Below are 27198 nucleotides of genomic sequence, written 5' to 3' on the forward strand. Positions count from 1 at the left end.
TCACTCGATGTAGTGCTGCTCTCGGGTGTCTGCCCTTTCCTCTCCATCCTTCTTTCCTTCCATTCTCTTCTGTCTTTCTTTCCTTCATTCTTTCCTTGTCCTTCTGCCTACGGGTGACTTTACACTCCCTCTTCTGTCTTTCTTTCCTTCATTCTTTCCACTTCCTTCAGCCTGTGGGTGACTCTACACTGAATGACTTGCCAAATGGTTTCCTGTGCACCAGGAAACCATTTACTACTCTGTGTGGCAACCATATAACCAAATTTTGGCGCCTGGTGGTTTAGTGGGTAATTATTGCGCTCCAATCGGATTCAGCCAGTGAAGGTTTATATCCAAGGGATGGTTGGGGTTGATTACTCATGTAATGCCATTCGGGGATGAGTGAGGCTGGTCACTCTCATCTTAAATGTCGGGACCAACTGCCTAGTTCCAGGCTCCTACGCTCCTCATGGGGCAATGTAGGATATACATATATATATATATATATATATATATATATATATATATATATATATATATATATATATATATATATATGTAGATAGATATAGATATAGATATGTTATTCAAACATCACGGACATCGAAAAAAAAAAAAACCCAAGGCTCAACGCCTTAAGGTCACTTGCCCATACAACATGTGGACACAACAGTGAAACCACCAGCACGGTATACAAACGATGTATACGTTCAGTGATGAATCATGCAATCCCTTCTTGGGCTTCTAACCTAACCAAAATACACTACAACACTCTACAGACCATACAGAACAAGGCCCTAAACATAATCACAGGCTCACAGCTACTACACCAACAAACCACCTACATCAGGAAACCAAAGTCCTTGAAGTCAAGGATCATCTAGACAAGAGAGGGACACAAATTCCTGCCGCAGCCTCCGCAAACCCACACCAGCCACTACACTACATGGCAGCACATTCACACACACCAAGCAATATCAAAACAACACCCAGCACACGATATCATACACAAATACTGTCATCTCTCCCTCCTCGCCCGCCTCAAACCAGATTCCAGAAACATATCCATGCCCAAATCACTTGCCGCTCCATTCAGCCACTCAAAGACAATACACAACTGCATGTACGGCCTCCTGATATCCACCCTTCTGAATCCTGCCTCCCTCGTTAGGATAAGGTTCACCTGGTCAGGCTGAGATGTGGGCATCATTCAGCCCTCCTGAGTTATCAGAGGAGGCTGGATGACTCCGTCGCTGATGCCTGCCCAGGATGCAATACAGCACCCCATACTGTTAAGCACATTATGGAAGACTGCATTGCACACAATCGCCTGTGCCAACAACACAACATACACTCCTTGAGAGCTTTGTGGGAAAGCCCGGTCTCGGCCGTGGCCTTTCTTTGGGACTCGGGTGCTGTTCGGCCAGACTATCCCAGTGGAACATACGGCAAGTCAAATTGCCACTGAAATATGTTCGCATTTGTATTTACTGCCCTTTTGAGTCTGCTGGCCTGGTGTGGATATAGATGTGGTAGTGGTGGAGGTGATGAGGATTGTGGTAGTACTGGTTGTTGTGGTGGTGGTGGTGGTGGTGATGAGGATCGTGGTAGTACTGGTTGTTGTGGTGGTGGTGGTGCAATCAGTGATGGTAGTTGTGGTTGTGGTAGTCATAGAGCAGATGGTTTTTATGGTTGTGGTAGTCGCGTCGGTGGTAGGAAGGGTGGTTAGAATGACTGTACTTGTTACGGTGGTGGTAGTGATGGTGAAAGCGATGATGATGATGAGTGTTGTGGTGGTGGCAGTTGTGATGATAGTAGGAATGATGGTGCTAGTTACTGTTCTGTTGTTATTGGTGGTGGTGGTGGTAGCTCGGGTGATTGTCGTGGTAGCTCGGGTGATTGTCGTGGTAGGGATGGTAGTAAAGTTTATAGTTGTTGAAGTGGTGATGATGGTGGTCTGGTAATAGCATGGACAGTGAGAAATGTGGTAGTTGTGCTGGTAGTACTGAGAGTGGCATATCCTTTTGACTCTAACTTGACCTTAAATTGCCTTCTCTCCATCATGAATCCTGAGCTGCACGAATAGGTTAGAACTTGAAAAGGATGCTGATCTCGATGAAGTGTTATGGAAAGGATGAAGAATCGTAGCACTATGTCTTTTGTCTGCCACTGAGCTACATGAAATAAACTGGAAAAGGACAAATATCGCGACCCAGTTAATGTGAAAAGGGAAGAGTTGACAATAATAACAGTGACAAAGATTACTTTATGATACTGATGGGGTAGGGTGTGATTAGAGTAGTGATAGTGGTAGCCAATTTGCTTTCGTCCGACGGAACTTGTTCATTCGCACGACTTGAATACAAATTCGTGGATGCAAGAAATTCGGTGAGCCTTAGTTATGAGGTAGGAATGAGTCTCCTTGTTTCCTTGTCAAATCGACCCTCCAGTCAATTTCAACTCTGCCACCAGTTTAGCTAAGAGAGAGAGAGAGAGAGAGAGAGAGAGAAACATCATTGCCAGCTGAAAGTAAACAGACAATAGTAGGTGGGTGATGATGATGGTGGTGGTAGTTTGGTAGCTGTAGTAATGGCAGTGCTGTATGAACATGATAGTGGCAATGCTGGTGTTAGTGGTAGCAGTAGCGATGATAATGGTAGCCGTGGTATCAGTGAGTAGAAGTAGTACCAACAGCAGCAGCAGTAGTAGTAGTTGTTGTAGTAGTAAAGGAAATAGCAGTGGCGGTAGAGGTAGTAGTAGCATCAGTGCCAGTGTAAGAACCTTTGAAAACAGTCCTATGCCAGTGTGATAGATACGGAGGGCGATAGGTAAACGAAGTTGTTAGATGTGTGGGAAGGATAAATGGGAGAAGCTTTTTAGGACAGAGAGAGAGAGAGAGAGAGAGAGAGAGAGAGAGAGATGTGGTCGTTTGGATAATAGCGTAGAAAATGGTATTAGTCTCTCTCTCTCTCTCTCTCTCTCTCTCTCTCTCCTAGTCCGTTCACCCATTTCTTCAGGTAAATAAGGTGCCTGTAATTCGCCTTATTAGACTAACAAGCACTCCTTCAATTGTATAGGTAAGTTTTTAAAACTGACTTTAAAAATATGAAACGTATTGACATTGTGAAAAAAATAGTAAAATATTTGTTAATAATGAAACCATTTAAGAAGATTCAAACATTGTGGAAAGACTGAAAAATTTTGGACTGAGTGAAACAATTTGGAAAGAGTGAAATATTTGGGAAAGAGACACATCTTTTTAATAATTTAAACATTTTGGAAATAGTGAAATATTTTGTAAAGGGTGAATATTTTGGAAGTGACACATTTGGCTAAATTGAAAGCTTCTTGGAATGACTGAAGAAACGGAAATCTAAAGGTGAATGTAGGGAAGAGTAAAGTGATGGTCTTTGAGAGAGGTGAAGTCAGTGAATGTACAGCGAGGTTGGATGGTGAGGAACTGGAAAATGTGAGTAAATTTAAGTACTTAGGTAGCGTGATGAGTAAGGATGGAGGTTTGGAGGGTGAAGTGCTTGAAAGGGTACAGCAGGGAAGAAAGGTTGCTGGTTCCTTGAAAGCAGTGATAAGAAGCAGGGAAGTGAGCATGGAAGTGAAAAAGTTACTACATGACAGTATTGTGATACCAACTCTAACGTATGGAAGTGAAGCTTGGACTTTGGTGGGAGGACACAAGTCAAGAGTGAGAGCGGTGGAAATGAGTTATTTAAGAGGAGCCTGTGGAGTCACATGGAGAGACAGGCTGACAAATGACGATATAAAGGAGCGTTGTGGTGTGGATGTGGATGTGATAGGAAGCGTTAGGAGGAATACATTGAGGTGGTTTGGCCATGTGGAGAGGATGGAGGGTGAAAGACTGACGAAGAGAGTGTATGTGAGTGAGGTGGAGGGGGGAAGAGGGAAGGGGAGGCAGAGGATGAGATGGAGGGATTGGGTGGAGAGGATATGAGAGAGGGGTGTGAGAGTTGGGAGCGGGGCAGTGAAATGGCGGGGGACAGGGCGACGTGGAAGCGATTTGTTTGTGGCCACCCCGAACGGGATTGAGGCGTCTGGCAATAGATAGATAGATAGAAAGACTGAAACATTTCGGAAGAAGTGAAACATTTTGGAACGATTTAATCATACTGGAAACAGGGTTCGGTCCAGGTACAGTACTTGTACTTGGTACTTGGACTAAGTACAGTTTTTCATGTACTTGTACTTGTACTTGGAGTTTAAAATTTTGGTTGTACTTGTACTTGTACTTGGACCCTATGTTCTTGAAAAAATACCAAGTACTGTCAAGTACAATCAAGTACATTACTGTACATATAACAGAATTTATATATTCTATTGGACTTTATAAAGGTATTATTAAGTAAACTTAATATTTTGTCATAGAAGAAGTGGTTTGATTAATAATGTATACTTTTATTCTAACTTAACCTTTAGAATGTGACCATCATTTAATTTCCTTCGAAAGAGCAGCACTTTTGTATGGTATAATGTATATGTACTTGTACTTAAGTACAATGACATGTAGTTGGACTTGGACTTAAGTAAATTGGAAAAAGTCTGTACTTGAACTTGTAGGCTACTTGAAAAATTTCCAGGTACTTGGACTAGGGCTTAAGTACAGTGCCTGTACTTGGACCCAACCCTGAGTGGAAACATTTAAAACTTTTTGAAAGTGCAAACATTCAGGAGACCAAACATTCTGCCTAGGGTGGAATTTAAAAATGTTTATAACTGTAAAATTATCAAGACTCAAAAATTTGGGGCTCGAAAGTTTTGAAAAGAACAAAAACAATATAGGCAATAAAATCTTGATATCCAAGAAAATTTTAGAATTCGCCAAAATTCTGTTCAAGTGCGAAAAATATAAATGGAGGTGCGAACATTTTAAGTATATAAAAATCATTTGATAAGTGCTTTGGTGTGTGTGTGTGTGTGTGTGTGTGTGTGTGTGTGTGTGTGTGTGTGTGTGTGTGTGTGTGTGTGTGTGTTCGCAAAATATTCCAGCCCACTAAATGTATGTGAAGAAATTAATATGCATGTGTCGCTGCCAACCCTGAATCTATTGGCATCGGAGGAACAAGGGGTAATAACCGAAATGAATTCAATTATAGATTCCAATTCACCACTTGCCAGTTTTGGGCTACAAGGATTTAAAAAATATCGACACTAACAATATTCATACAGTCAGCATAAATCGGGTTTAAAACAAAAATTATACTGTGAAAACATTACTGATATTATATTAATTGTTCCCGGGGAATGTTATACTTTGATTTGGACATAAAGAAAAGAATGTGCATTGTTTACAACTGAAAAGACTAGCGGTGTTCGTTATTGCACTTTCCATATCATCGGGATAATCGATGCATAAAATTATTCAACCAGTATTTAAAATCATATCGTCTGTTTTCACACGATACTTTGCCATTCTAAATGCAATTTGTGCTAATACAGTACTGCGAAGGTTATCAGTGTCGATATGTTTTACCTCCCTTAAGCCCAAGTGGCCAAGTGGCAATTTTGTTAACATGTATGTTTCCCGTACAATCAAGGAAAGGAATTCGCATACCACTGCACAGTGTCTACTTCACACTTAGGGCATGTGCGTCTTTACCTTTCTCTGTATATCTCCGTATCTCAGTATTTCTCTGCCTCCACCCATCACCTACAACCTCTTCTCTCTCCTTAGCCCCAGTCAGTTCTTGATCCATAAAGCAGTTCACTCCCCCCCTTCTCTCTCTCTCTCTCTCTCTCTCTCTCTCTCTCTCTCTCTCTCTCTCTCTCTCTCTCTCTCAATCCAGCACCATCCCTCCACGCCAAAACACCCCCTCTCTCTCTCTCTCTCTCTCTCTCTCTCAATCCAGCACCATCCCTCCTCGCCAAAACACCCCCTTTTCTTTACAAGCGAGTCTATAAACACACTCGTATAACCTACCCACACCTTAACGGACCAGCATTTGCCGCAGAGAGAGAGAAGGGGGGGGGGAGGGAAGGTAGAAGAGATGGCACGTTGAAAAATGAGAGAGAGAGGGAAAAAAAAAAAATTGTTGTTTGTATAGACTGTGTATAAAACGGTAATAGTCTCTCTCTCTCTCTCTCTCTCTCTCTCTCTCTCTCTCTCTCTCTCTCTCTCTCTCTCTCTCATACTTCAAATAAAAAGTGTCTGAATTCGACTTATTTAACTAACAACCACTTCCTTGAACTGAAAGGGTTAATTTTTGAACGGCCTTTAAAAATGTGAAAGGTATCGAATGGCAGTCTTTCTTCTCTAGTGATCCCAATTCTATCCAGTCCCACATTTGCGACTTAATACTAGCTGGTATGGATTTATTCGAACCAAGTCAACAGTTCCTAAAAGATCGAACTCTCCAAAATGGTTTGATGGCAACTGTGCCAGAGCAACAGCCCAAAAGTCATTAGCATATAACTCTTACTTAAAATAAAAAACATCCGAATCACTTTTTCAATTTAAAATTGCCAGAAATCATGCAAAAGCTGTAAAAAATCTAGCTAAATCAAACATTCTTCAAAAGAAAGCATCACAACTACTTAACAGCCCCAATAACAATAGAATAATCTGGTCAACTCATAATTCTTTCAATAATAACTTTAACAAGTCATCATCCATTCCCCCACTAAAATCTTCAGATGGCAACATTACATTAACTCCCCCTCTTACTGACTCCCTTCAACCTCTGTCTCTTCGCCACAGTGTTGCATCTTTATCTCTTTTCTATCGCTACATCAATGGTCACTGTTCCTCTGAACTGTCTGCATGCATTCTTCCACTTCTACGACGTGCGCGTAGCACCCATCCAGCAGCAAACTCACACCCTTTTCTGTCCAACTCTCTAATGCAAGAGTTAACCGTTACTCCCAGTCCTTCATTTATGCAACAGGTCAACTCTGGAACTGTCTCCCTCTGTCTGTATTTCCTGCTTCCTATGATCTCCAGTCTTTCAAACGCAGTGTGTCCAGGCATCTCGAAATGAATGGATCTTGAATTTGGCTCTCTCTTGTATTTTGTTTTTCTCTTGGGAGGAACAGTTTTGCGGGTGCATTACCTTTAGTTCCTTCTTCCTCACATAAGAAAAAAAAAATGACCCACTTGCGAAAGCAGATATTATTGCCAGTACATTTCCCAAAAATTCTACCATAGATGATGCCAGCCAGAACGTCCCAGTACTAAAACTTAACTCTCCCGAAATTGTTCCACTTAAAATACAGACAAGATACGTAAAATCCATCCTCGACAATTTACCTACCAACAAAGCTCCAGTCCCAGATGGAATCCCGCCATTTGTTTTAAAAAAGTGTTCCCCTGAACTTGCCTCTGTTCTAGCTAAATTATTTAGACTAAGCATACAGACTTCTTCATTCCCAATTTCATGGAAAGAAGCCAATATTCACCCAATTCCGAAGAAAGGAAGTTCCCCTGACCCCTCTGATTACAGACCAATAGCAGTCACATCTTCTCTTGGTAAGGTATATGAAATTTTAATTAATAAGCACATTGTTAAACATCTTGAATCCAACAACTTAATTAGTGATAGACAATATGGTTTTCGCCACGAAAGATCCACTTTTAACATACTCAATCTCCTAAGTCATACCATCCATCAGTCAATTGATCTACATGGAGAAACTCATGCAGTATCCCTTGATATTTCTAAAGCTTTCGATAAAGTATGGCACCGTTCCCTGCTGTCCAAACTCCCTTGCTATGGACTAACGTCTTTTGTTCCTTTGATTTCCTCATATCATAGTGACAGGAAAATAAGAGTAAAAGTTGATGATGTATATTCCGATTTCCACTCAATTAATGTCAGCGTGCTGCAGGGATCAGTTCTGGCCCCAACCCTGTTCCTGGTTCATATTAATGATCTCTTATCCGTCACTCACAATCCCATCCACTCATATGCAGATGACTCAACACTACGTAGTTCATTCACACTCAGACACCTATTTACAAAGTCTAATATCTCTACCTCTCAGCTCAGTACAGCCATCTCCATAAATCAAGACCTATCTACGATCGGTGAATGGGGACAAAACAACCTTGTCTCATTTAATGCTAATAAAACTAAATATATACAATTTACAAATATGCAAGTATTGCCAGATTCGTATATTACCTTCAGTACTACTAATATTCCCATCTCCAAAAGTATTTAAATTCTCGGTGTCTCACTTAACAATGCCCTCAGCTGGACCTCTCATGTTAGATCACTTGCAAAAACCGCCTCAAAGAAACTTGGATTGATGTACAGAGTCCATAACTTCTTCACTGATGAGCAGTTAACTGTAATTTATAGGAGTCATGTGCGCTTTGAGCCTGAATATTGCTCACCCTTGTGGAATGGATGTGGAGAGGTTGCATTAAAACAACTAGACAAAATTCAGAACAAGGCTGTTAGAATTATTAACAACTCTGCCATTACAAATAAACTACCTCCCATACAAGTAAGAAGGAATGTTGCTTCCTTGCAATACTTTACAGATATTTTCATGGCAAATGCTCAGACGAAGTTGCGTCCATGGTGCCACCTCTCCATGCCTTCCCTCGTGCTACACGGGCATCTGGTAGCGCTCATGACTGGAATGTCACTCAGCCATATTGCAGATCTTCTGCCCATCAGAATTCTTTCATTCCTCATACTGAATCTCTTTGGAACTCGCTTCCCCAGAGTTGTTTCCCTCCAAACTTCAACCTACAGCTGTTCAAGCCGCCTAACTGTTACAGATATTTTATGAACCGAGGATACCAGTAATCTGGTGTATGGATTATTATTCTTTTATTCATTGGTTTTTCCTCTCTCTGTTCTGTTATTTAAAAAAAAAAATAACTAAACTGAGTAAAATATTTGTTAATAGTGAAACAATTTGGAATGATTAAAACACTCATGAGGGATTGAAACATTTTGGAATGAGTGAAACAGTTTGGAAAAACTTAAATATTTGAGAAAGTGACATATTTTGGAAAAAAAAAAAAACATTATGGAAATATTAAAATGTTTTGGAATGAATGAAATATTATGGAAACTGGCACATCTGGAAATAATTAAAATGTCTTGAAAAGGCTTACACATTTTGGAAAAAGTCAAACATTTTGGAACGATTTAATCATACTGGAAACATATAAACATTTTGGAAAGTGCAAACATTCTAGAGACACAAATGTACTGTCTAGTGAGGAAAATTTGAGAATTTGGTATGTTTATAACCCTAATATTTTAGTGTCTCAAAAATTTGGAGATCAAAAGTTTTGAAAAGTTCGAAAACAATATAGGCTAAAAATCTTGAAAACAATGAAGAAAATTTTATAATTTGCGAACATTCTATTCAAGTGAGAGAAATAGTAATGCAGGTTTGAACAATTTTAAGTATTAAAAAAATATTGACAAGTGCTTTTCTGTGTGTGTGTGTGTGTGTGTGTGTGTGTGTGTGTGTGTGTGTGTGTGTGTGTGTGTGTGTGTGTGTGTGTGTGTGTGTGTGTGTGTGCTCGCAAAATTTTCCAGCCCACTAAATGTATGTGATGAAATTAATATGCATGTGTTGCTGCCAACCCTCAATCTATTGGCATCGGAGGAACAATGGGTAATAATTAAAATGAATTCAATTATAGATTCCAATTGACCACTCACCTGTTTTGGGCTACAAGTAAAAAAACATCGACACAAAAGATATTCGTTGTGTCAGCATAAATCTCGTTTAAAACAAAAATTATAGTTTGAAAATGCATTTGACATTACTGTACATTAAGTGCATTTCTTTTTTTTTTTTTTTTTAGACTGAAAAGACCGGAGGTTTTCGATATTGCACTTTACTGAACATATCTACGACAAAGACGATGCATAAAATTATTCAGATATTATCTAATATCATATGAAGTTTATTATCACATGTTGCCTTGCCATTCTAAATGTAGTTTGTACTAATACTGCTAAGGTTATCATTGTCCACCTTTTTTCACTTCCCTACAGCCCAAAATTTGCAAGTGGCCAAATGACAGTCTTGTTGATGTGTATGAGGTGTTTCTTGTACAATCAAGGATATATATTCGCATACCACTCCACAGGGTCTGCTTTAAACTTAGGGTATGTCCATCTTCACCTCTCTGTGTATATCCTCGTATCTCACTATTTCTCTACCACCACTACCCCCTACTATAGTACCTATTTCTCCTTAGCCTCGGTCAGTTCTTCAGCCATAAAGCAGTTCATCTCTCTCTCTCTCTCTCAGATCTTTATCATTCATATCAACCTCTCTACCTATCTCTCTCTACAGTATATATCTAATTCTCTCTCTCTCTCTGTCTCTCCCTCTCTCTCTGTCTCTCTCTCTCTCTCTCTCTCTCTCATATCCTTATCATACATATCAACTTCTCTACCTATCTATTTGTCTACCTATAATATACTGTATATCAGTTTCTCTCTCTCTCTCTCTCTCTCTGAATCCAATCCCATCCCTCGTCGCTAAAACATCCCCTTTTCTTTACAACCGAGCCCATAAACCCACTCGTATAACCTACCGACACCTTACCAGCACTTGCCGCAGAGAGAGAGAGAGAGAGAGAGAGAGAGAGAGAGAGAGAGGAGAAACTAGAAGAAAGGGTCACGTTGAAAAATGAGAGATAAAGAGAATACGAGAGAGAGAGAGAGAGAGAGAGAGAGAGAGAGAGAGAGAGAGAGAGAGAGAGAGAGAGAGAGAGAGAGAGAGAGAATTATGATGGTGATGATGATGATGATGATAATCATAATGAAATGAGGAATGAATGTGAGAAGAGTTTGCAATTTTTAGTGAAATAGCAGAAGTATCAGAACTAAGAAAAGGTAAGGAGAAAAAAGAATGGAAACAGGAAGAAGCACAGGAAGTAAGAAAGAAGTGAATGAGGAAGATAGATAAGGAAGGCAAAGAAGGAAAGAGGTTGAAAGTGAATATGATAATCAAGATGAAGATGGTGATGAATATGAAAGACTGACGGTAATAATCATCCAGGCATGAGAATCGTAAAAGAAGAATGATAAATGAATTAGCAAAATGAAATAGAGTTCAACTATAGTAACTGATGAAGGAGGAGATGAATAACAGAGAAAGGATTACGGGAAAATCACAATGGGAAGGGAAGATGAAGGAAGAAGAAGAGGAACAGCGAAAAAAGAAATAACAGTAAAGGAAGGGAAGGGAAAAAGGGAAGAACAGGAGATAGTTTGAGGGGTGAAGGAGGAGGTGAGGGAAAGGTAAAAGTTAGGAGAGAGAGAGAGAGAGAGAGAGAGAGAGAGAGAGAGAGAGGTGGGGGGACGACGGAGGGAAAAATTTCATTCCAGAACTGCGAATAATAAAATTAATATCAAGCAAAACTTTTATGAGTAGTAGACCGTAGCACCAGTCGAGCAGGGCAGTACTCCCGAGGTGGATGGAAAGCTGATGACAGGGAGAGCTGGAACTCCCGTTTCATCAGTCCTCAGGACTAGTTCCTGACCATCCCCCTTTGCTGAACTTTTTCATTGCCCCAGTAACACAGAGAGCAGATCAGCATGCTCTCCAATACAAGTTTCTCTAACTATCTGCACCAAACTCCATGCACAGTACACACTCCATTTCCATTTCCAAAATTCAAAATAAAATTATGGCTACCTAACACAGGGCCTCGGAGTCCCCAGGGGGAAGGGACCAAAATGCCTCCACCTTCCGCCCCTCTCCTGGTGACGACTTGACCTGCCTGGAACCACTGTCTGACTCACTTCTTCATTACTGCAACATTCCTGGCCTTTCCTCTAACCTTCGCTCTGTTGAGCACCACCTCTCCTCCTCTAAACCTCACCTTCTCTTTCTAAGTGAAACTCAGCCGTCTAAGGCAACTGACAGCAAACCCTTTTCTGTACCCTCCTACTTTCTCCATACTAATTTCAAAGCCAAAGGTGGCTGTTTTGTATATATACACAACGACTTATCTTGCTCTCGTGTTCCTGAACTCGATTCTTTTGAATTCTCTACACTCTGGCTTCGGCTATGCTGTCATTCTCTGAATAAATATATTTGGGCTGTTTACTTATCCCCTAATTCTACTGACTATCAAAAATTCTTCGACTATCTTGCTTCTACGATGGAACACATTCTATCCATTTCTCCTTTCTCTGCAATCTCTATTTTAAGAGATTTCAATGTTCACCACCACCTTTGACTCTACCCTCCTTTCACTGATCCACCTGGTGAACAAGCCTACATCTTTTCTATCCTTAATGACCTAGAGCAGCTTGTACAGCACCCTACCCATATCCCTGACTGCCTTGGAGAGAGCTCCAACATACTTGACCTCTTCCTTACAACTAATCCTTCTGCTTACACTGTTAACCTTTCCTCTCTGTTGGGCTCCTCCGATCACGACCTTATCACCTTAACCTGTCCCATTGTTCTGGTTTGGCCTGTGGACCCTCCAAAAAACCGATGCCTGTAGATCTTTGGAGCTGCGGATTGGAAGGCCCTCAGGCAGTACTTCTCTGATTTTCCCTGGAATGATTATTACTTCCATGGCCAGGAGCCATCTGAGTGTGCCTCGTGCATTAAGGAGGTTATTCTCGTGGGCATGGAAACATACATTCCTTTCTCATATCCTTTGACTAATGCAAGAAAGCCTTGGGTTAATCACGCTTGTTCTAATGCTGTCTGCAACAAGGAGAGGGCCTGTAAAATGTACCAGAGCCAACCCACCCCTGAATCACATTTTGCTTGTGTTTCTGCCCGGAATCGTGCTAAGTCTGTTCTTTGCTCTGGTAAAAATCATTTCATCTGTACTAAATGCTCTCAACTCTCCAGCTCGAATTCTTCCCGCTCCTTCTGGCACCTTCCCTCCTCAGTTCTACTGAGATGATTCTGTAGCTATTTCTTCTGCTGATAAAGCAGATCTCTTCACTCAGACTTTCTCCTCAATTCCACCTTAGACGATTCAGGTACTGCTCTCCTTCACTTCCCCCTTTTCTTTTCATCATGGCTGACACTAAGATTTCTTCAGCTGATGTATTTTCTGCCATCACTGGCCTCAATGCTAACAAGGCATATGGGCCTGATGGAGTCCTCCTGTTGTTTTCAAGAACTGTGTTTCTGTGCTCACACCCTGCCTAGGTAAACTCTTTCGTCTTTCTCTATCAACTTGTATCTTTCCTTCTTGCTGGAAGCTTGCTCTCATTCAGCCAGTCCCAAAGAAGGGTGACCATTCCTAACCCTCTGACTATCGTCCAATTGCTTTAACGTCCTGTATCTCAAAAGTTTTCGAGTCAATTCTTAATAGAAAAATTTTAAAGCATCTTTCCTATCACAACCTTCTTTCTGATCGTCAGTATGGGTTCCGTCAGAGATGCTCCACTGGCGATCTTCTCACCTACCTATCAGACTCCTGGTCATCCTCCTTTCGGGACTTTGGCGAAAGCTTTGCCATTGCACTTGACATCTCAAAAGGCTTTCGATCGAGTCTGGCATAAATCTTTAATTTCCAAACTGCACTTTTATGGTTTCTATCCTTCTATCTGTGCCTTCATCTCTAGCTTCCTTTCTGGTCGTGCTATAGCCGCTGTTGTAGACGGCCATTGTTTTTCTCGTAGATCTATCAACAGTGGTGTTCCTCAGGGCTCTGTCCTATCACCAGCTCTCTTCCTTTTATTCATCAAAGATCTTCTAAGCTGTAAATCTAACCCTATCCACTCATACGCTGATGACTCCACCCTTCACCTTTCCGTTTGGTTCCCACAACGTCCATCTCGGCAGTTACTTCAACAAACAAGGGATGAGGCTATGGCACACCTAATGTCTGACTTGGCTTGTATCTCTGACTGGGGCAAAAACAATCTTGTTGTTTTTAATGTATCAAAGACTCAGTTCTTACACCTATCAACCCGACAACATCTTCCACAGGTGTACCCACTAATGTTTAATAATACTCAGCTTAATCCTGCATCATCCTTGAACATGCTTGTGGTTTCATTCACTCGGGACTTATCTTGGAAAGATCATATTACAACTCTTGTAAAATCTGCTTCCAGGAGATTAGGTGTGCTAAGCCGACTCTGTTCCTTTTTTACCCCTGCACAATTGTTGACTCGATACACGGGTTTCAGCCGCCCCTGTGTGGAATACAACTTGCATGTGTGGGGAGGTTCTCCACATACAGCTCTTCTCAATAGGGTGGAGTCAAAGGCTTTTCGTCTCATTAACTCTCCTCCTCTTACTGCCTCCCTTCAACCTCTGTCTTTTTTTCGCACTGTTGCATTTTTATCTCTTTTCTATCGCAACTTCAATGGTCGCTGCTCCTCTGAACTGTCTGCATGCATTCCTCCACCTCTACAACGGGCACTTAGCATCCGTCAGGCAGCAAACTCTCATCTCTTTTCTGTCCAACTCTCTAAAGCAAGAGTTAACCGTTACTCCCAGCCCTTCATTTATGCAACAGGTCAAGTCTGGAACTGTCTCCCTCTGTCTATATTTCCTGCTTCCTATGATCTCCAGTCTTTCAAACGCAGTGTGTCTAGGCATTTTGAAATGATCGGATCGTGAATTTGGCTCTCTCTTGTATTTTGTTTTTCTCTTGGAAGGAACAGTTTTTGCGGGCTCGTGGCCTTTGGTTCCTTCTTCCTAGCATAAAAAAAAAAAGGAAAACACGAAGGCGTGTTATGGAAAGAATATGGTACCGCATAATTGTCTTATTTTGCTACAGAACTACTGGAAATTTCCTTTAGAATGACGAATACCACCTAGATCAGGGGTTCTTAACCTGGGGTCCATGGACCCCCAAGGGGTCCATGGATGGGCTTCAGGGGGTCCGTGAAGGTCAGAACAATTGAGAACAATTTAGTGATATTGCGTGATACCGTTTGGCAGCACTAGCTCTCAACTAAGCTAAAATATTTGTATGTGAAAAAGCGTCCGGTCAGGTAACAAAATAGTCATTGTCGTCAGGTTTTGACTTCTAGAATGGTTTCCCATTGAAAGGAATCAAAGCCAGGGCTTCGAATCATCGTGTTTTGAAGCGATTTTTTTTTTTTTCGAGAAATGGGAGCAGAATATGAAGTTCTTCTCTACCACACAGAAATTCGTTGGCTTTTCAGAGGACAAATCTTGAAGTGCTGGACTGAACTTTGGGCAGAAGTTTCATTTTTTTGGGGGGGAGGGGGGGGGAGAAAGCCCACTCTCAGAACAGTTTGAAAGGGAGGAGTTAATTCATGAATTTGCATACTTGGTGGATATTTTTTGGCCATATGAGTGAGATTTATCTTTTGATTCAAGCCCTGCAGTCACCATTATGGATGCTGCTGAAAGACTGCCAGCTCTTCTGGCTAATTTGCTATTGTGGAAGAGGAGAATGGAGGCATACAGCTATGCAAACTCTCCAATGTTAGGGGAAGTGCTTCTGCAGGATGGAATCGAGGGTGACAAAGCCCTGTCAGTTTCTCTGTAGGGAGATATCTGCAGACATCTGGATACACTGCAGAATTCTTTCAAAGGTTACCTCTGCTCAGGTGACCTTAGTTGAAATATGGATTCGTACCGTAATCCCTTCCTTGCCGACAAGACTGTATCATTGATGAAGACCTTGCCAAAGATGACCTCACTGACCTGAAGACAAAGGAAATGATACGAAATGAATTCAACTCGAGGAGTCTTGACGAATTCTGGTGTTCGTTGACACAAGCCTACCCACGTCTGGCAAAGTGAACTATGGGTGCCATGATTCCGTTTGCTACTACATACCTTGTGAGTCAGAGTTTTCAGGGCTGTTTCTATCAAGACGAAAAGTCTAAATCGATTGGATGTCAAAGATGGCTTGCGCATTGCCTTGTCAAAGACCACTTCTTTATTTCATCATATTCAAACCAAACAACAACTTTCTCATTGAAATGAACTTTTGAGCAGAATTAAAGTTTTGTTTTGTTTAATTTGCACAAGTTGGATGTATTTCATGTTTTCATCGAGTGGCCATTAATTTTTGCATGAAAAAGAGTGAGAAACATAAATATTTGTAGTGACTGTTTTATACGTTGTATGTCATACACTGCGTGAGGTAGTTTTCAGTAAAATCAGGTATATTCACTGTATGGAAAATGTTGTGTTTATGTGCTTATGTGCATTTTTCTAAAGAAGGGGTCCATAGCATTCCACATATTCTCAAAGGGGTCCATGCTTCGAAAAAGGTTAAGAACCACTGACCTAGATGAAGTGAATGATCTATTGGTGAAATTAAATAAACACTTTCCCTTACTGAAAAATATAAAGACGGCATGAGAGAGAGAGAGAGAGAGAGAGAGAGAGAGAGAGAGAGAGAGATTTGGTCGTTTGGCTATTCAGGTATTGCGTATAAAACGGTACCCGGTAATCGTCTCTCTCTCTCTCTCTCTCTCTCTCTCTCTCTCTCTCTCTCCTAGTCCCTTCACCCATCTCTTCAGATAAGTAAAGTGTTTGTAATTCGCCATATTAGACTAACAAGCACTTCCTTCATTTGTATGGGTCATTTTTTGAACTGACAAAAAAGAAAAGAAAAGTATAGATATTGTGAATAAAAAATGATTAACCCCTACCAGCCGGCTGACGTGTATGCACGACAGGATTCAGGGCGTGGAGGGCCGTAGTTGACTTGATATACCGCACTCACCTCCCCGCCACTGTTTAAGCGCGGGCCCATTTTCTGTGATACCTACGGGGTAGGTAGGATCCCCAGGTACCCTGCGGTTGCGCTGTTCAGTTTGTACTCGGCAGTGGTAGCGAGAGGAGCCACGTCTTCTTCAATGACATCGTCCGATTCTGTCCCACCACATGAATGGCAGATTGCCTCATCAATCCCTGCGATAGTTCAGCCCTTATTGCCAGGTAAAGGGCTTAGTGATAGTGCCATAGGACGTGCCCTTGACGATACTGTTTTCTCTCATATACTCAGCACGAGTATGTCCTCTGAGGAGAAAAAAAAGTTACCACATGGAGAGTGAGATCTCTCGCCCTCCAACCCCTACTCGCTCTCCGACGCCAGAGAGGGCTCTCCGACTTCTCCAGGTGGAAGGGACAGTCTACGAGAGTAATGATTTCGGCAATGAGGAAGTGCAAGATGACCCAGGACATCGGGAAAGTGACGCGGACCTGGCGGTCATCTGCGGAGAAAAACGCCGCAGAGCCGTTTCCCCCACATTCTCGCTGCCTGCTTGCGCTCCCCCACACCTCAGCCTACCACTTCAAGGGCAGAATCTCCATAACCAGGCCCTTCGGGAGTGGTATGAGTAATGAGCAGGTGTGTGGGGAAGTGTAAATAGTGTACAGCAGTGCAGAAGTTCGTGTATTTCCATAAATGAGTGAAATGTGTGATATTGTAAGTGAATTATAGAAAGTGCTAAGATAGAAGTCTTTTATAAGTTCTACAAGTGCATATAAGTGATTTATAGTAAGTGCAGTACAGGAGTTGATACTGTTTATTGGATATTGATTAGAAAATTATTGGATATACCTTGAGTTTGCCTACCTGTTACCTGAAAGAAAACCACTTGTGAGCGGGCCATACTGAACAATACCTGCTTCGGTATACCTAAATTATTTCACTCAATACTCAGGGGGATTGTGCCAAATATGAGCATCAGTGTATCTGTGATGTGAAGTACAAATAATGTTAGTTGTGTGAAACATTTATATGATTCTCACTATAACCCTGATTAGTACAAAGCAGTCTGATTTACAGTACAAATAATTACCTCATACTCTATGATAATGTGTGAAAGAGCAACAGCATTTACTTGTCAAAGTGCAATTACCCGTAATCGTGATGTAAAGTGCATTTCTAAGTGTCTTAGTAAAGAAGAAATATGATTATTTACGGAAGAAGTGAGTACAGAAAAACGACGAAATATTTCTTTTCCCACACACCTACGGGGCTTAGTGGCATGGTGGTGTGGGTGGTAAATCCTTGGGTGAGCCACATGAACCGGGTGATGACTGATTTTCAAGGTGGTGAGTAAGGAGTAGAATAAAAGAGTGGAATATTCAGCATTCCAAGGACGCTCGGGCAGTGTTACAATCACCACTCCAATCAATGCTGCCAACGCTAGCCGGATGGGCCAATGCCAAGGCCAGAGGCCCGCGCTTGGAGCCGCCCGCCAAAACGTGAAAAACCACTCGTCTTCAACTCATCCTTACTCATCGACGGGACCACTTAGAGACCTAGGAATAACTTCATGGAAAGAGGAAGAGTAGGTGAGTCTTATGAACTTTCATTGAATTCTCTAGCTATTATAGTTTGGCAGGTATAGGCTAAGGCTGCGTTCAAACCAAGCGATTCGATTCGATTCAATTCATGGAGAATCATATCGATTCATGATTCGTCTTGATGCGACATGTTAATTCCTATAGGAACTGTTCACACCAAGCGAATCAATTCAATTCAAATCATGGCGATTCAAGGCGATTCAGAATCACTGATGCGCGAGGGTCCTTTTTTTCATCAGTCACGGCGATTCAGTGGAGGAGTGAGCACCATGCTACCGGACGTCCTGATAAATTTAGTGAGAGAGCGACGTGCTATTTATGATGCTAAAAAGTGGAACAATGATTTAGGTGCATTCACAACGATAAACATATTATGTCTATTTTTTTGCTCTATTCAGTCATAAATGAAGGATGTCTATTTTTTTACTGTATTCACAGCCATAAATAAAGGATGTCTATTTTCTTAATATATTCACAACCAGAAACAAAGAATTTATACTTATTTTTACTCTATGCACAACCAGAAATAAAAGATATGTTTTCTTAATGTATTCTGTATTCATAACCAGAAATAAAAGATGTCTTTTATACTGCATGAAACACTACTTCTCCCAACTTTCAGACTTTTTAACAGTTCACTTCTTACCTAAGGTAAATGGCAATCCTTTCTTCAACTCCAACTGCACGTCGGTAATTAGTATTCTGTTATCTTATGTTGGGTGCAGTCAACTCCACTAGCATTTTAAACTGTTCAGTGGCCATCCTAAAATAATCATAAAACTTGTCTGAATTGTTTATCAAATCTGGGAACAAGTGTCCGAAACTTCCAAAATCAGGTATTTTTGCATTAATTTCATGCACCCATATTCTTCTTGGATGCCTACGCCTATGCCGCCTCCAGCCACAGCAACACCTCTATTTCAGCAAGAGCGTCTACGTCCATCCTCGTTCAAGTCAGCCTTTGCACTACTCCCTGTTGATTCTGACAGTTTGATTCTGTCGGTATGAACGGCGCTGATTCAAAATGAATCGAATCAAACAATTCTCCATGAATTGAATCGAATCGAATCGCTTGGTGTGAACGCAGCCTAAGGGTTTGAAGTAAGGGTATTTTTTCCAAAATCTCGAAAATCGCCTGAAGGGGAGAAGTGTGCTGCGGCCCCTCCGGCAGCTAAGGGTTAAAGTTCTTGTTAAATAATGAAATAATTTTGGAAGATTGAAACACTGTGGAAAGATTGCAATATTTTTCGACTGAGCGAAACAGTTTGGCAAGAGTGAAATATTTGGGAAAGTGACATATTTTGTAAAAACTGAAACGTGGAAATACTGAAATATTTTGGAATGAATGAAATATTTTGGAAAGTGACACATTTGGGAAAAAATAATCCTTCTTGGGAAGATTAATACATTTTGGAAAAAGTGAAACATTTTGGAATGATTCAATCATATTGGAACCATTTTAAACTTTTTTGAAAGTGTAAACATTCTATAGATGCAAATGTACTGCCTAGTGTGGAAATTTTGGAAGTTTGAAATTGGTTATAACTAAAATTTTGGAGTCTCAAAAATTTGGCTAAAAATCTTTATAACCACGAAAATTTGAGAATTTGCGAAAATTCTGTTCAGATGATAAAAATATCAATGGAGGTGTGAACATTATAAAGTATAAAAAATCATTCGACAAGTGCTTTTGTGTGTGTGTGTGTGTGTGTGTGTGTGCTCTCAAAATATTCCAGCCCATTGAATGTATGTGATGAAATAAATATGCACGTGTCGCTGCCAACCGTCAATCTATAGACCTTTTCCAGTGATGTCACAGAAATTACATGGTTTTGTTTACAACTCGATATTGGATGGCAAACTCCTCGCAGAAGTGGCTGTCCAGACAGGCCTGTCAAAGATGGAGCTGTTAGATATAATTATGCAGAAATCTGGATCATCGCCACCAAGTTATGTACAGGAACAAGATAAAGTGTTTGGGGCTGGATCCTTACACCATCTCTAGTGAGAAGTTCACCAGTTTCAAGGATTGGGGACCGAAACCAGATCTCAGACATGGCGACCTCTATCACTTTTTGGTGAACACTCCATCAAAGTTCACCGGGGCATCCCTCAAGGTAGTAATCAGTAAAGAGGGTAGGGATTGTATACACTGACTGTGAATCGAGTAGTTGATGAATGGAATAGGTTAACCCAGTGACGTAGTTGCTGCCCCTCTCTCGAGAATTTGAAGCATAGGCTACATAAGCATTTGGTAGGTATAGGTTGCATATAAAATTTGTCACTCTTTTGGTCACACTCCTGTGAGAGCTGCTTGGCATGGGCCTGTTTGGGCTATTTGAGGCAGGGTAGATAATTCACACTTTTGTGGGAGTTGTCTAGCATGGGCCTATTGGCTTATTGCAGTTATTCTCTCTTCTTAATTTTCAAGTTAGGTCCTAGGTTAGGTTAGGTTAGGTTAGGTTGGTGGATTAGCTTGGTTTGGTGTAAAAAAAAAAAAAGAGGTAATTTCCAACAGAAATAAATATTATATTCAGATAAATCACACTATAAAACATTGAAAAATGAAAATTTTAAACTTCAGTGTGTTAGCTGTAAATCTGGAAATTTGCGAAAAATTTACTTATTTTGGAAATTTCAGTAATTATAGGCCTAGATGCATACACACAACCTATATATATGTTTAATATAATTTAACATACAATGCATAATTGACAGTATATGTCAAAACTGTCAAGTTAACTTTACATTGCAACTAAAACATAACATTGGCACAAATTTAAATTAAGGTCATTTACTTCATGCTGATGAATACCACAACATAAAGCTTAAAGCCCTCAACAGTATAATTTTAATTATATTACATTTTACATTAACAAGAAAGTCATAGTACATACCAGGTAAAAGATAAATATAAAGGGCTGTTGATATAAGTACAGTATTTATCCTCTCAGTTGTAATTAGTATTTTTGTACTCAGTGAAAAATGTACTTTTAACTGGCGCAAGTATTGGCAGTTTGGCTTTCAGTGGAGCAATAAAACTGATAATTATACATTGGAGTACTAGTAATTATGCTTTAGCTGTAACTGAAACATAGTTTAGCATACGGAATCACAGTGGTATATTACAGTTTTACACTGAAGGTTCAATAGTGTTCTGTACTGCACTGCTATTAAAGTGATCCACCATGACAATAATATCAGTTTCAAATGAATCACACTGAAAAACATTGAAAAAAAAAATATAAGTTTTAACCTAACTTAACCTAATCTTACCTAACTTCTCACCCAACCTAACCTAACCTTCAGTATGACCTAGTCTGTAATTTAATCAGTTTTACTTATGCATCTAACAGTCTTGATCATCACTGCTATGGAGAATTTTTTTTTATTTTATTTATTTTTTTTTATGCGAGAAAGAAGGGACCAAAGGCCATGAGCCCGCAGTAACAGTTCCCTCCAAGAGGAAAACAAAATACAAGAGAGAGCCAAATTCAAGATCCATTCATTTTGAGATGCCTGGACACACTGCGTTTGAAAGACTGGAGATCATAGGCAGCAGGATATACAGACAGAGGGAGACAGTTCCAGAGCTGACCTGTTGCATAAATGAAGGACTGGGAGTAACAGTTAACTCTTGCATTAAAGGAGTTGGACAGAAAAAGGATGAGAGTTTGCTGCTAGACGGGTGCTACGCGCCCGCCATAGAGGTGGAGGAATGCATGCAGACTGTTCAGAGGAGTAGTGACCATTAAAGTGGTGATAGAAAGAGATAAAGATGCAACAGTGCGGCGAAGAGACAGAGGTTGAAGGGAGTCAGTAAGAGGTGGAGAGTTAATGAGACGAAAAGCCTTTGACTTCACCCTATTGAGAAGAGCTGTATGTGGGGAGCCTCCCCACACATGAGAGTTGTACTCCACACAGGGGTGGATAAAACCCCTGTATAAAGTCAACAATTGTGCAGGGGTAAAGAAAGAATGGAGTCGGCTTAGCACACCTAATCTCTTGGAAGCAGATTTTACAAGAGATGTTATATGATCCTTCCAAGATAAGTCCCGAGTAAATGAAACCCCAAGCATGTTCAAGGATGATGTAGGATTAAGCTGAATATTATTAAATATTAGTGGGTATACCTGTGGAAGATTTTGACGGGTTGATAGGTGTAAGAACTGAGTCTTAGATGCATTAAAAACAACAAGATTATTTTTACCCCAGTCAGAGATACGAGCCAAGTCAGACATTAGGTGTGCCATAGCCTCATCCCTTGTATGTTGAAGTAACTGCTGAGATGGGCGTTGCAGGAACTGAATGGAAAGGTGAAGGGTGGATAGGGTTAGATGTACAGGTTAGAAGGTCATTGATGAATAAAAGGAAGAGAGTTGGTGATAGGACAGAGCCCTGAGGAACACCACTGTTGATAGATCTACGAGAAGAACGATGGCCGTCTACAACAGCTGCTATAGAACGACCAGAAAGAAAGCTAGCGATGAAGGCACAGATAGAAGGATAGAAACCGTAAGAGGGCAGTTTGGAAATTAAAGATTTATGCCAGACTCGATCGAAAGCCTTTGAGATGTCAAGTGGAATGGCAAAGCTTTCGCCAAAGTCCCGAAAGGAGGATGACCAGGAGTCTGAAAGGTAGGTGAGAAGATCGCCAGTGGAGCGTCCCTGACGGAACCCGTACTGACGATCAGAAAGAAGGTTGTGATAGGAAAGATGCCTTAAAATTTTTCTATTGAGAATTGACTCGAAAACTTTTGAAATACAGGATGTTAAAGCAACTAGACGATAGGTGGAGGGTTGGGAGTGGTCACCCTTCTTTGGGACTGGCTGAATGAGCAAACTTCCAGCAAGAAGGAAAGGTACAAGTTGACAGACAAAGGCGAAAGAGTTTGCCTAGGCAGGGTGTAAGCACAGATGCACAGTTCTTGAGAACAACAGGAGGGACTCCATCAGGCCCATATGCCTTGTTAGTATTGAGGCCAGTGATGGCAGAAAATACATCAGCTGAAGAAATTTTAATGTCAGCCATGAGGAAGTCAGAGGCAGGAAGTGATGGAGGAACAGCACCGGAATCGTCTAAGGTAGAATTGGAGGAGAAAGTCTGTGCAAAGATATCTGCTTTATCAGTAGAAGAAATAGCTACAGAACCATCAGAGTAGAAAAGAGGAGGGAAGGATGATGAGGTAAAGTTGTTAGAAAGGTTTTTGGCAAGGTGCCAGAAGGAGCGGGAAGAATTCGAGTTAGAGAGTTGAGAGCATTTAGTACGGGTGAAATTGTTTTTAGCAGAGTGAAGAACGGACTTAGCACGATTCCGGGCAGAAATGTAAAGATGATGCTGCGAGTGTGCATAAAAGACCTTTACCCTTTACGTTTCTGTCTCACTGTCTGAAGATGTAATATACGAAAGTACTCACTGTCGCTCCTTTCATTTCTTCTGTGGTTAGTTTGCATAGATATATATATATATATATATATATATATATATATATATATATATATATATATATATATATATATATATATATATAAAATGGGGAAAGGAAAAACATGATATTTAAGGTGGCAAATCAGATGAAGAGGGATAATTGGGATATTATAGGTGAGCAGTGTGTGAACAATGATGAAGGAAGGGTAGTGGTGAGGTGGGGATATTAAAGATGCATGGAGAGAACATTATAACCGGTGGTTGAATGAGGAGTTTGACTGGGACAGGGAAGATTTAGAGCCGGCGGATCCAGTGTTTGGCCGTTGTCCATTGATTGACACTGCTACTGTGAGTGAGGCAATAGGCAGGATGCAGGTGGGAAGGCAGCAGGTGTGTCGGGGTTGACAGCCGAAATGTTGAAGGCCTCAGGAGATATAGGGATAAGCTTAGCTACTTACCTGATAAATATGATTATATATGAGTGTGTTGTCCCAGATGATTGTTTTTTTTTTTTATGCGAGGAAGAAGGAACCAAGGCCATGAGCCCACAGTAACCAGTTCCCTCCAAGAGAAAAACAAAATACAATAGAGAGCCAAGTTCAAGATCCGATCATTTTGAGATGCCTGGACACACTGTGCTTGAAAGAATGGAGATCACAGGCAGCAGGAAACACAGACAGAGGGAGACAGTTCCAGAGTTGACCCATTGCACAAATGAAAGACTGGTAGCAACGGTTAACTCTTGCATTAGAGAGTTGGACAGAAAAGGGATGAGAGCCCGCTTCCAGACGGGTGCTACGCGGCCGTCGTAGAGGTGGAGGAATGCAAGCAGACAGTTCAGAGGAGCAGTGACCACTAAAGTTGAAGAGTGTAATCGTAAATGTGTACAAGGCGAGGGGCGATGCCCTAGAAAGAGGACTTTATAGAGGTACAAAGCTCTTAGACCAGGTAATGAAGGTAATGGAGAGAGTTCTAGTATGTATGATTATAGAAAGAGTGAATATTGATGATATGCAGTTTGGGTTTATGCCAGGCAAGGGGACCACTGATGCCATATTTATTGTTCAACAGCTTCAAGAAAAATATATAGGAGAGAAAAGGGTACTGTACTTTGTTTTTGTTGATTTGCAGAAGGACTTTGACAGAGTCCCCAGAGAGGTGGTGAAGTGGTCAATCAGAAAGCTTGGGCTTGAGAAGTGGCTGGTTTGGGTAGTTATGGCCATGTATATTGGTGCTCGCACCCAGGTAAGGATGAATAGAGATTTGAGTGATGAGTTTTCCACGAATGTAGGTGTGCATCAGGGGTCAGTTTTGAGCCCCTTGTTTTTTATCATGGTACTTGATGCCCTCTCACAGGACTTCAGAAAAGGACTCCCGTGGGAGATGTATGCTGATGATTTGGTGTTGATTGCAGAGAATGAGAGGGAGGTAGAGGAAAGATTTAGGAAGTGGAGAGATGGTATGGTGCATAAAGGCTTAAGGGTAAATGCAGATAAAACAAAAGTGATGATATCTAGGGTTGGTGGCAGTACTGTCAAAGACGAGGGAGAGTAGCCATGTGCCACAAGGACAGGAAATAATTCCTTCTTGTGTAGTGTTTGTGATAAATGGGTGCACATGTGGAGAGGATGGAGGGTGAAAGACTGACGAAGAGAGTGTATGTGAGTGAGGTGGAGGGTGGAAGAGGGAGGGGGAGGCCGAGGATGAGATGGAGGGATGGAGTGGAGAGGTATATGAGAGGGGGGTGTAAGTTGAGAGCAGGTCAGTGAAATGGCAAGGGACAGGGCGACGTTGAGGCAATTTGTTTGTGGCCACCCCAAACGGGATTGAGGCGTCTGGCAATAGATAGATAGAGACATGAGATGTTGTGGTATCAGAGGCAGACTGCGACATAATGCTGATTTTATGTGTGCAGCGTGTCGGGGAGAGCAGGTGGAGATTGTCAGGTGTGAAAGGATTGAACTTGCTGGTGAGTCTCTTGAGTGTGTGGAAAGGGTTTTGTTAATTGGGAGACATGGTGTGTGCTGGAGGTGGCGCTGGAGCTAGTTCTGTTGATAGGATGAAAGTGGTTGGAAGAAGTTCAGGGAGCTGTTGCCTCTCCTGACATTGAGAGGACTCTTCCTACCGTGCTACAGGGTCTTTGTATGCAGCATGTGTTAGGAGTGTAATGCTGTATGGTAGTGGAAACCTGGGCAGTAGCAGGAGGAGGAGACATTCGCAGGCTCAGATGTACAGAAATGACAATGAATAGGTGGATGTGCAGTATGTAACTGTGTACAAGGCCTGGGGGGCTGGGTTTACGATGGAAGAGTTGAGAGGTAGGGTGGGAAGCTGGAGTTTATTGGTGTTGTGATGAGGAAAGGTAGATTGCAGAGATGGTTTGGGCATGTGGAGAGGATGGGGGATGATAATTGGGTGCAGAAGATGAGAAGTGTTAAAACTGTGGGTGGGATTGTGAGGGGTAGACTGAGAAAAGACGTTGGAGACAGAGGTCATTAACCCGCCTCATCCCAACGTTTTCTGCAGGTAGTGGTACGCCCCAGTCCCGACATTTTTGGACCTTTTTTTTTTTTGGCTCAAACATCCGATTTTGGTGAGAAACATCGAAAATTCATAGAGAAATCGCTCACTGCCCTGAGGTTTAAAATACTCGATCTAGGTACGAGTAGGCCTCCTTACCTGAAGCTGGGTTTCTAACAGAGGCTGGCACCAAAAAGAAGAAAACGAGTTCTATGGGAGAGGTAACTATCTTTTATCCACTCATAAACAGTATTTATTTATTTACTTGGTACGAATTTATATGTAGTACAAGAGTATATTGGTTTTTTCAAACAGTAATATAAGGCATTATGAAAAGCATTGTTTCACTCACTAAATCATCATCATTCATGACCTTTTTTTCCCACATTACCTGATCATCATTTCTGACTGTTTCTTCCTCTAATGCTATGTAAACTTTGTCCTCCACATTGTCATCGATTGGGGGAATCAATCTGGCCCTGGATGTCTTTATTGGCTTGGAACCACTGGTAACCAGGTGAATTGCCGAGGACAATGAGGCGTGTAGGTGGGGGGGAGAGAGGGTTATGCGGTGTATGAGCATTGTCCCTGCTTGGGATCTTGTAGAGGAATAGAGGAAAGGTGTCCCGTGTATAGGTGCCAAAAATCACTCGTGAAATCACTCGCTTGAAAATTGAATATTGTGCAAATTAGGGACCTTGCAATGTTGCCACGTTAATCACGTCTCCGGGATATAAGTGCACATCATGTGAGGACATGAATTCACGTCTCTGGGACTCGGCCCAGGTTAAGTGTTACCTCAGGGTTAGGGACTGAACAGGGAGGCTGCCAATAGAATCATGCAGCATGAAGAGCCCGCCATTAGGTGACCAAGGCCGATGCATGCAAGCATCTTGGAGCCATCAAAATCAGAAAACGAAAACGATATATATATATATATATATATATATATATATATATATATATATGTATATATATATATATATATATATATATATATATATATATATATTATATATATATTG

This window comes from Coenobita brevimanus, chromosome 28 (assembly GCF_032717465.1).
Source record: "Coenobita brevimanus isolate Jiangsu-jjx chromosome 28, ASM3271746v2, whole genome shotgun sequence".
Taxonomy (NCBI): domain Eukaryota; kingdom Metazoa; phylum Arthropoda; class Malacostraca; order Decapoda; family Coenobitidae; genus Coenobita; species Coenobita brevimanus.